This window comes from Delphinus delphis, chromosome 2 (assembly GCF_949987515.2).
Source record: "Delphinus delphis chromosome 2, mDelDel1.2, whole genome shotgun sequence".
Taxonomy (NCBI): Eukaryota; Metazoa; Chordata; class Mammalia; order Artiodactyla; family Delphinidae; genus Delphinus; species Delphinus delphis.
Window position 1 is genome coordinate 84,830,210 of NC_082684.1, and position 15,554 is coordinate 84,845,763.

Consider the following 15,554-nt stretch of genomic DNA (forward strand, 5'->3'; position numbering starts at 1 on the left):
GAATTCCAGGCAGCTGTCCTCCCTTTTACCTTCTGTTCCTGGCCATTTCCCTTTAAGGCTGGAACTCAGAGACACCCCAGTCCCCCACCTTACAGCTCATCTTTTCACATGCTCTCAGTACAGACCAGCTGGAGCCTCCCCTAGGGCAGCTCCCTCTGTGAGCCCGTGGGGACCCTTGGCCACAAGCCAGCAGGATCCTTGGAGTCCAAAGGGCCCAAGCCTTATAGGAGAGCCCCCCAACAGGTGCTCCTGAACTCCAGACATCCACCCAGGTGCCGTGCCCAACTTTATCCCTGTCCCAAAGTCCAGGGGGTGAAGCCAGCAACAGCAGACAGAGCCCCTCCTCTGCCGCCATCCTCTGAGCAAAGTCAGAAGAGCCCTTGATACTGTTCCCCATTAAACCATGCTGCGCCTCACGGCTCTCGGCTGCGCAATCAAATAATTCCCTTTGGTTTTTCTAGTGGACTTTTTGCTTTTATTTTTTAGTGTTTCTCGGCCTTTTTTTTTTTTTTTTAAGCAATCAGTCTAAATTTGTCATCGCACATCCCCCATTTCCGCCCCCAATGGCCTCCTTTTCATCCCCTGGAATCTGGAAACCATATGTGTGGGCAGAAAGCCCCCAGCATCCCCCGCAGCACCCTGGCTCGTCCTGACCTCCTCAGGGGCAGCCTGTTAGCTGCGGGAGAGTCTAGGATCCAGGCTGGGGCTGGAAAGGGAGTTTCTCTTTGGACCTTCCCAGCTCAAGCCATGGAGAAGCCGTGTGGTCTAGTGGTTATGGCTGGAACACACGGGTTCTGTTCCCAGCAATCTCTTTGACTAACGCTAGAAGCCTGGGAAAGTCCCCTTGGTACCCAGGGGACTCAGTTTCCCCACGAGCTGAGTGGCTCAGACCTTCACCTGCTAGCTCATCTCCTATCTGCCTTGGTAAAAGAGTTTTTGATCCAAAAATTTTGCTCTGTCACTTACAAGCTGTGTGACCTTGACAAATGGCTTAATCTTTCTGAACCTCAATTTCCTCATCTATAAATTAGAGATGATTATTCTGCCTATCTCCCGGTTTTAGAGTTAAATAAGGAAACATACTCTCAAGGGCCTAGTGTCAGGCATGCTGTAAACAAAAAGCTCAATAAACAGTAGTTGTTATTGTTAACAATAAGTAGACATACATAATGAGATGGGAATGTGTTCTCAGCAGGCACTGCTCTGAGGCCCAATCTGCCCCTGCCTCTCCTGCTTAGGCTGCCTGTCTGGACCTTCCTCGGGCCTCCTCCAGCTCTAGAAGGGGCAGGGATGCGTTACCAGTAGCTGTGGATCAGGGCCGAGGCCCTGCTGCTCTTCCCTGTCTCCATGGCAACCCCAGCCCCTCCCCTCCTTCCTTCCTCGGGAGCTTTCTGTTTACTGTAAACAGCTGTCCCAGCTCTGCCCTAGCTGATCCCGCCCAGGGCCAGCCGGACCCTCTCTGAACTGGGCACTGGTTTGATGTGTGAAGGTCTGGGCACAGCGTCTGGGCTCCATACAGCCTTGAACAGGCTCTGCTTTGCCACCTTGACTGGAGGGGAGGGAGGGAGGGGAAGAGCCTGTCGCCTCAGACTAGGGCAGCCAGAGCCTCAGAGACGAGGAGCAGATAAAGCGTAATTGAGGAGGACCATGCTGAGAGAGCCTGGTAGAGAGACCTCTGGCTTGGCCTTGGACTGACCTGGGTTCAAATCCTTGCCTGGATTTGCTCACTGTGTGACTTCAGGCTGGTCATTTAACGTCTCTAAATTTCACTCCGTTTATCGATTTGTAAACTGGAGATTATAACACCTTCCTCAGAGGATTGGTTGCTGTGTAGATTGGTGATAATGCATGTACCTTATCATGGCATGTTGCTGGCCTGCACTGATGGTGGCTGGATTTATTATTTCACCTCTCAGATGCTCTCATGCTCAGGGACCTTGCGTGAGTCCGCCGCCTCACACGCCTCAATCACGCTAGCCTGCAAGCATGTGAATGTATGCACACAGCAAACACATACAAACCAGGTAATGAAATGAAACTCACAAGTGTCTGAGGCACAGGAGAATCTTCACGAAAGTGGAGGAAGAGTCTAGCTGTTTCCTAAGCCATTACTTGGGCCTAAGTGAGCCAACACTGGAGCTGGGGCATCTGTGTGTACCACCATCACCAGGTCGCCACAACTGTCTTAATTCTCTCTCCAAACAGCCCCCAGGATCACACCCACCCTCCTTGCCCAGCTGACCACAGTGCAGGAAGACAGGGAATGCTGTTAGGGTATGGCTCCCCTTTCCTGGGGATCAAGCTTTCAGGGCAAGCTGTCCGGGACATGAGGCTCCTGGCTCCCAGCTCCCGAGGGGCTCACATTGGGTCCTTCGACTCTCTAGCACCTCTGGAAGTACCGGCCAGTTAGCGGAGCCTTAGAGGGTGAGATTCAGACCTGCCACTCCCCTTACCACCAGAACCAGGAAAGGCTAGGGTTAGGCAGGGGCATTCATTGATTTGAGTCATTCCCCACAGGCCCATGAGTAAGAGTGGCTCTGGATTTCCAGGCCCTACTCCCCACCAAGATGCCTGTCGGGGTCTTCCAAGACTGGGTCTCTGTTGGTCCCAGGTGCTGTCCTGGGGTTCCGCCTTGGGCTTGGCTCCTTCCGGATCAGGGAGTAGCAGCTGGGGAGGCTTGTGGGCTTAGCTGACTCTGCTGCCCTCACACCCCTTTCGCTACAACTGGGCCTAACTCTGGAGTTTCTGTCCTCACCCGGGCATGGGCTGCATGAGAAAGGAGAGGAGCCCCCAGCACTAAGTCAGCCCCGTGGACAGGGCTGGAAATCCCCCACTTCTTACCTTGGCCGGTTGAGGAAACAGCCTCCCGGCAGAGGGCCGCCTCCCGCCAGGGACTTTTCTCCTGGGGGTGACACAGCATACACGGCAGCTGCAGGGACCCCAGCCGCACTTCAGCCAGCCTGGGGTGAGGGGAGCAGCACACAGGACCACCCTCTCCCTTGTGGGAAGCATGGCAGCCAAAGGTCCCAGAACCCAACTGGGACATAGGCAGGCCCGAGAGGGTGGGCAGGGAGAAGGGAGGCCACAGGGGTAGTGATGGCCCAGAAAGTCCACGCTGCTGGTGACATCTGGGAGTCTGACCGGGCCCAAGTGGTTCTGCATCCAGAGCTCACCAGCCCCTCCTCCATAGCTCCCTTCCCTCGCCCAGCACCCAATCTGAAACAGGCTTCTGATAGGTTATAAAGCCCTCACTGATCTCCCGGGGTGGTGGTCTCCAAACTTTTTTGAATGTGAATATTTATGTATAGATTAGACACTATAGTCAAAACACATATCAAATATTATTAAAGTTCAGTTTACCTTTTAGATAAACAATGAATCTAAATTGAAATTCTCCTATTTCCTCCAGCCCCCAGACAGATGGCCTTGCTCACTCCTGCAGGCAGCCCACTGAAGAGCCCACCACACTGAGAGGTGAAGGTAGGAGAGTCCCTCTCAGAGCTCACCATCCACTTTGCAGGAGGGTACAGGGCAGGGGGGCTAGTTTTCTTAATACATTTGCAAACCACAGACAATAGAGTAACTCACAGCCGAAGCCCTTCTATTTGCTGCTGTTGTGAACTTTAAAAGAAACTTGGGGACTTCCCTGGTGGTCCAGTGGCTAAGACCCTGCGCTCCCAGTGCAGGGGGTCTGGGTTCGATCCCTGTTCAGGGAACTAGATCGATCCCACATGCCATAACTAAGAGTTTGCATGCTGCAAGTAGAGATCCTGCCTGCTGCAACTGAAGATCCTTCACGGGGTGACGAAGACCCTGTATGTTGCAACGAAGACCCGGTACAGCCAAATAATAAATAAATAAATAAAAGAAGCAATTGACTGGCTTCAAAAAAAATTAAAAAAAAAAAAAAAAGAAAGAAAGAAAGAAAGGAAAGAAAGAAAGAAAGAAAGAAAAGAAACTTGGTCATCTTAGGTAAGACCCTATTGCTGCAGCCGTGGTTATGCTGCAGCTCCCCACCCCAAAGGCCCAGGCAGCCTGTCCCTAGAACCACAGCACCTGATGTAGAAAGTGAGTGTTTATCAAGGAAGAATGCAGAGACCCAGGATGTGTGTGTGTGTGTGTGTGTGTGTGTGTTGTGTGTGCATACACGTGCATGTGCGCCTGGGCTGTGCCATTCAGACAGAACCTGCCCCCTTGCAGTTGAGGGGTGGCCTGCCCTTTCTACCCCACTAGAGGGAAGGCAAGCCCAGGACCCTCTCCCTGCCCTTGGATATGTGGCCCAGCCACATATGTGGATCAGCCCTCTTAGCAGGGAGCAGGGGCCCCTCAGGCAGAGGATAGGGGCCTGACTTTTCTGCCAAGGCCAGAGTTGTCACTGGCTCCAACTGGCCTGGGTGGCTCTGGGGCCAGTGCTTCCTCCTTCATTCAAAAGCCCAGCCCTGTAAGGGTGGCAGAGAGGGAGGGTGAAGGGAGGGCTCAACCTCCAGCCCCCTCCCCCCTCACTGACAGCTGTAATCTGCTTGGGAAAATCTCTTTTTTTTCCGCACAGGAAAAAATATTAGTTGTCCCGATAACAAGGAAAACAAAATCCAGCGCAGGGCATCAGAGACTTCCTGAGGCGGGAAACAATGTCCAGGGAGCTCAGTGGAGAAGCCCGAGCTGGGAGGCTGAGGGGGAGCTGAGAGAGGACACTGGTCCAGGCCTATCCGGCCGGCGGGGGAGGGGGATGACAGATCGAGGAACTTGGAAAAAAGATTTCCCCCCCAAAACCTTGAAGTCTGGGCTGTTGAGCTATATCCGGGAAATGATTCAGGACCGCTGCACGTCCCTAAATGGGATCAGGCCCCATCAGCTCAGGTGATCTGAGTCTACCCCTCTTCCCTCCCAGTCCCCAGCCTGTTCTCCTGGGTGCTGTCCCTCCCATCTGGGGGGCTTGGGATGAGGCAGGAGGGTCCCTTCCTGGCGCCTGGAGAGGCCACGGGCACCCCATGGGTGCGCCTCTCCCAGTATTCTTGCCTTGTCTGCCCACAGCTGCTTCCCTGGGTAACTTTCCATTGGGGGTGGGGGGTTTCAAGAAGGGGAGGACTTCTCCGAAGGCCCCATCCCCAGGCCTAGGGGACTCTGTTGCCCATTTCCCTCTCGGCCCAGGGCACCTGCACCACTTGGTCCAGTGGGTGTGGCCTCTGAGCACTATGGGCTCTGGGGAGGGGCGTGCTCCCAGCGAGCAGTAGTTCTGACTCTGACTGCACACTGGGTCACTTAGAGGCTTTTGGAAAATACCAGTGCCTCCTAGGCCTGATCCCAGACCAATTATATCAGAATCTCTAGGGAGCTGCTCAGGTGATTCTCTGTTTTTTGGTTTTTTTAAAATATTTATTTATTTATTTTGGCTGCGCCGGGTCTTAGTTGCGGCACGCGGGATCTTCGTTGTGGCATGTGGGATCATTTTTTAGTTGCGGCATACGAACCCTTAGTTGTGGCCTGTGGGATCTAGTTCCCTGACCAGGGATCGAACCCGGGCCCCCTGCATTGGGAGCGCGGAGTCTTACCCACTGGATCACCAGGGAAGTCCCTGCTCAAGTGATTCTTGTGTGCTTCATGGAGCGGGGGATTCTTGAGAACCCCCCGCTCCATGAACCTGTGACCCTTTGGTCACTTGCTGGCTGGTCCCCTTCGCCTCTAGCAACAGCACTGGCCTCTCAGTTTCAGATTGGAGCCCCTCAGAATTTACCACCTAGCCAGTGGCGTCCAGAGGTGCCTGCAGAGTTCCCTGACCAGCTGGAGGCCAGCTGCCCAGCCCAATAGCAGGTTCTGGGTTAGCCCACCCCCTCCCTCTGCTCCTTCTTCTTCCCCCTGGGCAATGACGCTTGGGGCCTTTGTTCTCAGCCAATAAGTGTGTGACCAGAAACCTACCCACAGCTTAATTACAGCTCCATTCACTGGCCATAGGCTGGCCACGGTCCACACTCAACCTGCCCAGCTCTCCCGCTCAGCATCCCCCACTCCGCACAGCCTGTAGCCCAGGCAAGCCCAGTGCAGCTCCTCCCCACATCCCAGGGTCATCTCCAGCTTTGTTCTCAGCAGGACCCGAGATTCCTTCCCCCACAATGCCCTTAGCCCTTGCTCTGTACAAAACTTAGGGTCCTCAGGGAGATCTAGGCTCTGAGCCTTTGTGGCTTTCCCCAAAGGCTGGGGGCGCCCCGCCAGAGTGCTGCTGCTTGCCATGCCACATACTGAGCTTACACAGGCTTACTCTGAAGTCAGACTATTCCTGGTTCTTTTTTTTTTAATTTTCCTGGTTCATTTTTGATTGTTCATAAGCATGTTCCAGTCTCCTACGTGCTGTGTCTATAGGGGGATACGTACACGCAGGAGCCACAGTCCCTCCCCTCAAAGGCCTTCTCAATACAGAGGGAAGGACTGTAATGAGCTATCACAAGGTAGTGCCATTTGAATTCCTTGAAACTTTCTCAGGAATTCCCCACCAGCACAGTGCACGGAGTATTTTGGACACTCCAGAAATGTCTGTTGAATGAATATTTGTTTCTTAAGTGGAGCACAGTATGTCCCTCCCCTGGCAGTACACATAAAAGGAGATATCTCAGGGGTCAGGGATAAGATGGCGTTCCAGTTGCATAAAATGGGGGACAGTGGAGGGTAGAATGAGCTGGGGCCTGTGGCCTGGCTGAAGAGAACTTACTAGGGTTCCTTTTTGTCCCTGGCCAGGTTTTTACCAACTGAGGGGCTCACAGGTCCCCAAGGTCTGTCCAGAGGGCCAGTGGGTTACCAGTCCCTCTGCCCAAGTTGTCTTGCCCACCTGGAGAATCACCAGAGATCCTGAGAGGTAGGACCACAGAGCAGGCTTCTCCCTTCTCCTAAGGGGGCCTTCTTGGCCTGGGATTCCCAGGGGTCTCCCCTTTCCCTCTGGAAGAGACCATCCCAGCTCCCAGCCTTCATCACAGCATTTTCCAAACAGGTGGAGGATGCTGTGGACAAGTGGCCACCTGGCTACGGGAGAGGGGAAGCCCCATTGCTTGTCCCTGGGGCTTCATCCTCCCCAGGGGGAAACGGTTGGCCGAGAAGCCACTGCCTGCTCCCCAGAAGCTAAGGATCTGACCCCTGGCCTGGGCAGTGGGCAGCAGGCTTCAGGAGCTTGGGGTGAGGGGACTTAGAAGGGAGGGGCTCCAGTCCCAGCTGCCTGGCTTTGGGTACTAACAGGCCACGCTGGGGGCAGCCGAGATTGGGGGGGAGCACCACCACCTGCTTTTCCTTGTTTTGTTTTCAGGGCACTAATTACTGTGCTGAGCTCCGAGCTGCCTAATGAGGCCGTTTGGATTTCCTGTTGTTCTGGCTTCCCAAGACCCTTAAAGGGCCAGCATCGCTCTAGGAGCGTGCCGGGTGGGACACCAAGCGCTCTGGTGAGGGCGAGCACAGAGGGGCTATCCCTAGGCTTGGCCTGAATGCCAAGGGCAGTGAGAGGGGCTGGTCCAGTACTTCCCGGCCGCCCTCATGCCCTCCAAGAGGACCTGCTCAGAAGTGCCCGCAGCGGAAGCAGGAGCTTCAGAACTGTGTAGCCTGGCCAGAGCATGTGATTGGGGGGAGGGGGAGGCAAGGAGGACAGGGCTGAGGAAGAAAGGCTGGTGATGTCACCAGTGCCCAGACTGTGAGAACCACTGCAGCACCAGGCAGGAGGGAAACGCCGTGACGTCCTGTTCCCCCCTCACCCTGGAAAATAAACACTTGTTGTCTGAGTGGCCAGCGCCACTTCCGAAGGGGCAGGCTGGCCAGGCTAGAGGCTCAGAAACGGGCCTGAGCCCAGCTTTGAGCAAAGACCTTTGCCCAAGATGCATGCAGAAAGGCCTGTGGGTCAGGCTGCCCCGAACTCAGCCCCTCTACAGCACAGCACCCAAACGGGGCTTACCGGGTGCATTCACCCCCTCTGCACCTTAGGGCTCATCTTTGCACGTGAAGGAGCTGAGAACAGCTAGGGATGCCAGGGAACCCCCTTCCACACTTGCCGGGGGCTGCAGACGGACCAGTGGGGCCGGTGTGGGTGGGGGGCGTCTGCCTCCTGAGTCTCCCTTAGATGTGAGTCACAGCCTAGGCTCTAGGACCTGTCCTAGGTGCCCCTCAGGCTGCCCCGAACTGTGGGTCCCCTGGGCCCCAGGAGGCCTGGCCTGCAGCGCCCTCCCCCACAGACGGGGTGACAACATTGTTGTTCTTATACGGGGCCTTCCGCCTGGAGTTCCGGCTCCGCTAAATGGTGGGAATGAGGGTCCCAGGGACAAAGCCAGCCTGGTTCCCGCAGCCACCTCAGAATGGACGGAATCCCCATTGTGTGCGGGCGCCCTGTGCCCGCCCTCCCCTTGCCCGCGCCGGACATGCCAACAAACAGCTCATTGAGCCCGGGGGAGGGGCGCAGGAGACAACAATGTCCCCCAGCGGGCCAGGGCAGTGAGCTCAGCTGGGGGTGGGGGCTGCCATGGAGGCCGGAGGGCGATGATCTCAGCCTGGGGAGGGCCGGCCTGTGAGACAGGCTGACCCTGGCCTGGCCGCCCCGGTGAGGCTGAGAAGGGATGACGGGGCTGGCCTCGCCCTTGCTGCCCCACCCCCTGGGCTGAGCTGGGAACTGACCGGCGCTTCTCACGCTTAAACTGCCCCCGCCGAGGGCACCCAACAGGCGTAGCAGGGGGGCCCGCAGGACCCAGCAAGCCACCCCAGACCCGAGAGGCTGGTGGACCCTCCCTCTAGCGGTGCCAATTCAGAAGCCCCTCGGCAAGGCCCAAACAGAGCTCTCCCACACCACCAGCCCACACTGGCCACAGCAGGACTTTTGGATCAAGAAGTGAATGCACTTTTCACACCCAGAACCATCTAAAGAGCAGGCAACAGCCAGAAGAGGGAGGGGGGGTCCTATCTCCGGAGGTATTCAGGCCCTTGGCTATAGAATATGGGGTTGGTCTAGGTGCCCTTGAGCGCTCACCTCACCCTGAGTTTCTAGGTGTTAAGACCCCAGCTCATTCCCTTGAGATACCTCTGGATTCCCTTTGTGGGCTTCAGGCCTGAGGTTGGATGAACCTAGGCCTGATGCAATCCTTTATCCTCTTCCAGCCAGGCTGCTAGGCAGGGCCCCAAGACTCTGAGGGAAAGAGTAGGAACATGGCGGGGCGGGGGGGAGGGGTGTGGAGAGAGGTATGGCCAAAGCAGCCCCCACTCTCAGTATAGGAGCCAGGGAAGCCCTGAGGCTGGTCGTGTTTGCAGGGCTCTCTCTGGAAAGCCAGGGGTGGAAGAAGAGAGTGGCTGCTGGCAAGGAAAATGTGGGGCCTGTCCCAGCAGGTCCTCAGGGGTCTGGCATTCTCAGGTGCCCAGCCATCTCAAGGACAGGACCCAGGCTTTGGTGTATACCTGGCCACCAGCCACAGATGCAGAAGGCTCCTAGTTGCCTCTGGCCCTCCCTCTGTACCTCCCTGCTCCAGACCACCCTGCACCCCACTGCCAGATGGCGGCTGAACACCCTCCTCGGCTCAAGAACCCACAGGTTCCCTAAAGCCCATCAATCAAGTCCGAATTCACCTGTCTGATGGGTCTCCATACCCTACCTGTCTAACCTCACGTCCAACCCTGCACATGCAAAGTCTGCTCCAGCTATACCTACTTCATTTCCACTCTGATCCTTTTCCTCTCTCCATTCCGCCTGGCAGGAATGCCGTCTCTTCTCTTTTTCTAAGTTCTGCTCTTTCCTCCAGGTCCAGTGCCTTCCCCTCGCTCCCCACAAAGCCTCCCGCATCCCTCTCTGAACGCTGGCTCTGCAGATCATCACATTCCTTTTCATGACCCTCGATTTTACCTCCATGTCCCATTAGGAGCTGAATCGGATGTTCCTTTTGGCCTCACTGACCTTAACCCAGTGCTAGGCACATGGTCGACCTCATTCACAACTGGTTGACTAAGGGACCAAACTCTGGCTATGCATGTGGCCACACACACAGGCCCTGACCCAGGAAAACTAACCATGGGGGTGCACAGAGCCATGCCCCAAATGGAATGCATCTTTTGACTGTATTCTCTTCTTCTGATGGCAGTTTGATAGACTCACCCCAGGTCTCCCCAGCTTCCTTCTTACCTGGAGAAGGGTTCTGGTAATGGGGGTAAGGGATCAAACCTCTTAGGAGAGGAGGGGAAGCAAGAGACGGGGGAGTTGGCCACAGCCACAGGGCAACACAGGGATCTCAGCGGCAGAATGACACCAGCAATGGGAATGTTCATGATGCCCGAACAGCACTCATGAGAGTGGGGTGAATGGGCACAAAACCGGGCTGAAGCCTGTCTGTTTCTAAACTTACAGAGACAGCTGGGGCTGTTGCTGAAGCCCCTGGTGTTGGAAACCCTGAGTATTCATTTTTGCTCTGGAAATTCTCTGTGAGCTCCCAGACCTTAAATTAAGCCTGTCCCTTTGCTGCAAAGTTAGCGTTGGCTGGACAGCTCCGCAGGGCTTGTTCTGAGAGCAGTAACCAGAGGGCTGGGGGCAGGAGAGGCGAAGTGATAAGGACTCACAGTGGCCTAACACTGCCCCAAAACCCCTCGGGGCTGAGAGGAGGCCCAGGTCCTGGTGCCTCTCAGGCCTCTCTGGATTTCTTCCTTGGGGACGGTCTAGACCTAAGGAGAATCCTCTGGGTGGGAGGTTCTTTGCTAATCACAGGCAAGGCAAGTTACTCATTAGCAAGCATCAACATGCAATTCTAATCAACTCCAGGGGAGAGTTCAACTTGGATTAACAACTGGAATACATAGTGTAGACACTGTCACAGGAAGTTCTCCCATATGTCTAACCTAAATCCTTCCTGCCACAACCGAAGCCCATTTCCTCTCATTCTGACTGTGGTGGGAGAAGGAGACAGCCGGTCACCATTCTCTGCTTAAGACCCATCACCTACTTGACCATGGCAGTCAGATTTCTCCTCAGCCTTCCTCAGGGAACAGTAACCTGCCTGCTCAGGCAGCTATTCACAAAACTGGCACATGTCCCCGGTTTCTTTCTCTGTGCATGAGAGTACTGAAGCACAGCACTTCCTGGTTCTGCCCTGACCCTTCCTCCCAGGGAGGCTGTAGGGGACCATGGCCCATCTGAGTAATCCCCACTCCCAGGTTCTGGGGCCGCAGAGAGGGAGAAGTGTGACCCCATCCGCTATCTCTTACTTGCTTCAAGTCCTGGGTGGCAGCTGGGATCAGAGATCAGAGGTTGTGTGGAGAAATGAGGACAGGTCAGAGTTTCTTCCAGGAGATGGGTTGTTCAGCGGAGGAAGGTGAAGTGCACGCAAGGACCCAGAGACATGGAGGGGCCAGGTGCAGTGCTGGGCCTGGATGCTAAAGGGAGGCCAGAGCCAGAAGAGGGGAGTGAAGGCTGAGCAGGCAGGTGGGGCTGGAGAGAGCTTCCCACCTGTCAGAGTTTACAGAGAAGAGAGGTTTCAGGGACAGGTGAGCTGTATGCTGGGGAGGGGACAAGAACAGAGGACAGTGGAGGCTAGCACAGTCAGGGCAGAGGATGAGTGGATGAGAAGGAAGAAAATCCTTGGGGTAGAGAAACCAGTCCAAGATGGAGGACTGAGGGGGTGCCTGAACCTTTACTTTCAACTCAGGCTCCGCTCCCCCACCCCACCCTGTCCTTCAGTATGGCTGGCAGAAGGTTCTCTTTTGGCCCCATCGCTCTCAGCAATGCCTTTGCCCTGTGCCCTCTGTTCTCTAGCCCTGTAAGCCCTCTCAGAGTCCCCTCTGTCCTGAGAGACTGGGGCAGGAGGCAAGGGCAGGCTGGGCAAGGCCTGCAGCCTGAGGGTCTCCGCACAGAGGCCTCCCTGAGCCTTCTCTCCCTTCCCCTGGGCCTCCCTCCTCACTTGCTAGGGTGGGGACAGGAAGGAGCTAGGGAAGGGGAAGCCAGGGGCTCTGGGAAAGTTGCCGTGGAGGCTGCCCTAAACCCCGGACTCCTCTGTGGCTGGAAATACCCGCTGCGTGGCTCCTGGCCCTAGCTTTCCAGGTTTCCCCTGGGTTTGGCAAATGAAGCTGGGGAGGCTGCCGGGTCGCCACCAATGAAGGCCCTTGCTTCCAGCCAGCAGGTCTCTACCCTGCCCCTCCACTCTCGCCTTCTTTCCTTCTAACCAGCACACAGGAGGCCTACGGAGCACTTCCTTCCTACACAGTTAAAAGAGGCTTCTCAGGTCAGGGGCCCTCAGCTGCTTCTCTCTTGGGCCCATGGTCTCTTCAGACCAAAGCTGTTCTCATTGAGAAGGAGAGGGCTCAGTCCACAGCAGCTGCCTCAGCCTCAGGCACCATCTGCCCCGGCCTTCTGAGAAGGTAAAGGAGACAGAGTATGGGGCTAGCCCAGGCCCTCAGGCTCCTGGGAGCCTGGCCGAGAGAAGGTGGGAAGCTCTCCTGATCTCATGAGAAGGCAGAGCAGGCACTCTGACTCATGTTTAATGGTCTCACCCACTTGGACATCCTTTCCTTGGGACATTTGGGTCATCAATCATGAGCCATAAGCCAGTGGACAGCCCAGCCCAGTCTGTGTGCCCTCTTGGTGACGTGGGGATGGCTGAGACCCCTGAGCTGCCAGGAGCCTCAATGACCAGGGCAGTTCAGAAGTTGACTTCTCCTCCTACATGCCTCTGCTCTGAAACATCACCGTGAAGGAGGAAGGGTGCCAGCTTGAGACCTACATTTGACTCTGGCTGGAGGGTCATCTGGCCATGGGCAATTGGTTCTTCCAAACCATCTCTTATCCAAACCCATTGTCAAAGCTCCAGTCTCCTCCTTCCAGTTGAGAACCGTGTCACAGCCTCTTCCCACAAAAGGCCCTTCACAGGGCCTTTAACAGTGGAGGTTTTCCAGTGTCCATCTCCTTTCCATGCCCCACCTAGCTTTCCTCTCTTTGTTTCCACCCTCTGCTCCTTTGCCTCATTCTTTGTAACTGTTTGCCTTCAGCTCTCCTTTTTCCTTTCTTTCCTCCTGGAACTCATTTGCAAATGCATAATCAGTCACCCTCCCAGGTGGCTATCATTATTATCCCCATTGCACATATGAGAAAACTGAGGTGTAGAGCTATAGTTAAATTACAAGTCCAAGACCCTAGGGTTGGGAAGTGTCAAGAGCCAGGTTTATGTCATGCTTATTCACTCGACTCAAGCAGAGGGTGGGGAGAGGCCCCATTCCATCTCAACCCTCCTGGGCTGCCTCGCGGAGATTCTTCACAACTCAGTGGCTATCAGCGCCAATGCCCCAGGTGCTACCCCTTCCTCCTTCTCACAGGGGCTCTCACATCTTATCATCAGCCACTGCATTCTGTTCCCCCTGTGAAGCCCCCAAATGAGTCTTCAAGGCCACCACCAAGTCATCATCTTCCTCTCTCCTCCACCAGCCTCAGGCCTGTTCTATGGGGAACCCACTCTGTCCCGCGGGAAAGACCCAGAGCAGGCAGTTCCTTGTAAGGCCTCCAGAGAGAGGTGAACGCGGCCCGGCGGGGCGCCGCCTGCCGAGCGGGAATCCCGGCCCTAACCGCTGGCGCCCCTCGAGGGGAGGGGCGAGGGCGGAGGTGGTTCTGCGGCGGCATCTGTCCCAGGCGGGCGGGAAGCTGCTGCATTAAATTGTAAAATCGATTTATTGACCGGCAGGTGCGAGCAGCGGCAGATGGAGAGTAGCGCTGCTGGGGCGCATCTGCGGGGAGCGACGGCATCGATCCTGGCCCCCCTCCGAAACCTGTCGGTCCCTGGTCCTTTCACGTCGGCTCGCTCCCAACTGCAGGGCCAAGGTCCGCGAAGCTGTGGAGCCCGAGCGGCTAGGGTAGCTCGCTGCGCGCCGCCCCCCTCCCCCGCCCGCCCTCGCCTGGCCTCAGGGCCCGGGCTGCGCCCCCACGGCTGCCAGGCCCTGCCAGCCCCACTGCCCCAGTTGGCATGCGGCGGGCCGGGCTGACGCGTGGCAGCGCCCTGCGGCAGATGAGGCACGCGCCGTCCTCATTTCAATGTGAATGGATCGAATGGAGCAGCCATGTGGCAGCAACAGTTTGCAAATCTCCCCGCCTTCTGTGCAGCTCCCCGGCCGCCGCTCCCTGCACTTGGCCCCTTCCCCGCAGCGACCGCAGCGGCGCCCCTCAAGGCTTAAGCGCCCCGCCCTAGCCAGGCTAGCTCCCCCTCCCTTGGCCTGCCCGGCGGGCGCTGTAGCCCGGCCCCTATCGCGCTCCCACCTGGGTGCAGTTCGTCCCGCGGAGAACGCTGTCCCGGGGGTCGGGGTGCAAAATAGCGCTGGAGGCCGGGAAGATGCGACGTCAGCCCTGGGGAGGGCGCGTAGGCTACCAAGTGGGGGAGGGGCCCCGAGGCTCTGCTCGGCCCGAGTCGCACCCTAATCACCAGGGGTCAGCTCGGGTGCAAGGCTGAGAGACAACCTTTGCGCCTCCGGGCCCCAGGTGCGGGTTCTGCCTGCTGGGGGGCTGTATGCAGCGGCCAAACGGAGAGGACGGCCGAAGCCGAAGGCCCCTGGGGCGGAGGCTGTGGGTTTGCCTGAAGCCAGGCCTCGACCCTGTGGCTCCAGACGCTGGGCAGTGTTGCGGGTGCTCGTGGGGATGAGGATCTGTGGACCATCAGAGGGCCCACAGTCAGTCCGGGGAAGCCCAGGTTGGTGGGACCTTGCAATCATGCCCCCTCTCCATGGCGTGGCCGAGCGTCTGCGGAGGCGTAGGTTCATCAGACGTCCACGTGGGTCCAATCCCACTGTGATTTGCGGCCTCTGATAGCCTCACAGCCTCATGTTCCTGGGGGCCCCCAGGACACGTGTTGGGTCTTTCCTTCCACAAGTCACGAGTGGGAGAAAAGTGGAGGAGCCCCAGTTGTGGAGCCTCCGCATTTCTATTCCCTGCCTGCAAAGCGACCCTCTCCTGCTCAGCAAATGTGGGCAAAGCTGGACCCCAGCGGGTTGGAGCGCTAGTGGGTAGTCAGGGCCAAGGGCGGCGTCCTAGAGTCTTAGGGGAGTAAATGAACTTCTGGGACAGCACCGTATAGCAAATAGGTGCTTCAGGAATGCCTTTTGACGGTGAAGAGAATTTAACCCTTTCCCCCTACAGGTCAGAGGATTTCTATCTCTGGGATCCCTTTCAAGAATTCTTGACTCTGAGGGTAATGATGATACTTTTGTTTGGTCCTTGACTGTTTGCAAAGTGCTTTTGGGCACATCAGTCCGGATGTGTGTGAGGGATAGAGTGTTCCAGATCTACCAATACTGAACGAAATGTCTCCTGTGGGACTGGATGTCTCCCTTGAGGGTCAGGCATGAGCCAGATCCAGAAAAGGAGCGAGTTTTTTATGAACTCCCAGGCCAGGATTTGGGGGTGGAAGCGGACAGAACTAGGTAGGGCTGGATGCCAGCTCAGAGGAAAGCGAGGGGCACTCTTTGGCACCCTAGGCAGGACTAAGGGATTCGTAGAGGATGGGCAGAGAACCCACTGGTCAGGATCGCTGGGAGGCAAGTCCTGGGCTCCTCCTCCCTCGGGCCTGGGGACTCCGCCTGTCCATAACCTA

General features: G+C 56.7%; 1 long non-coding RNA gene across 1 annotated transcript in view; it reads right to left on the reverse strand.

The window, feature by feature from the left end:
• Positions 1–15,554, reverse strand: part of LOC132420527 (uncharacterized) — a 42,066-nt gene that overhangs the window by 2,578 nt on the left and 23,934 nt on the right. The gene's annotated exons all lie outside the window — the stretch shown is intronic.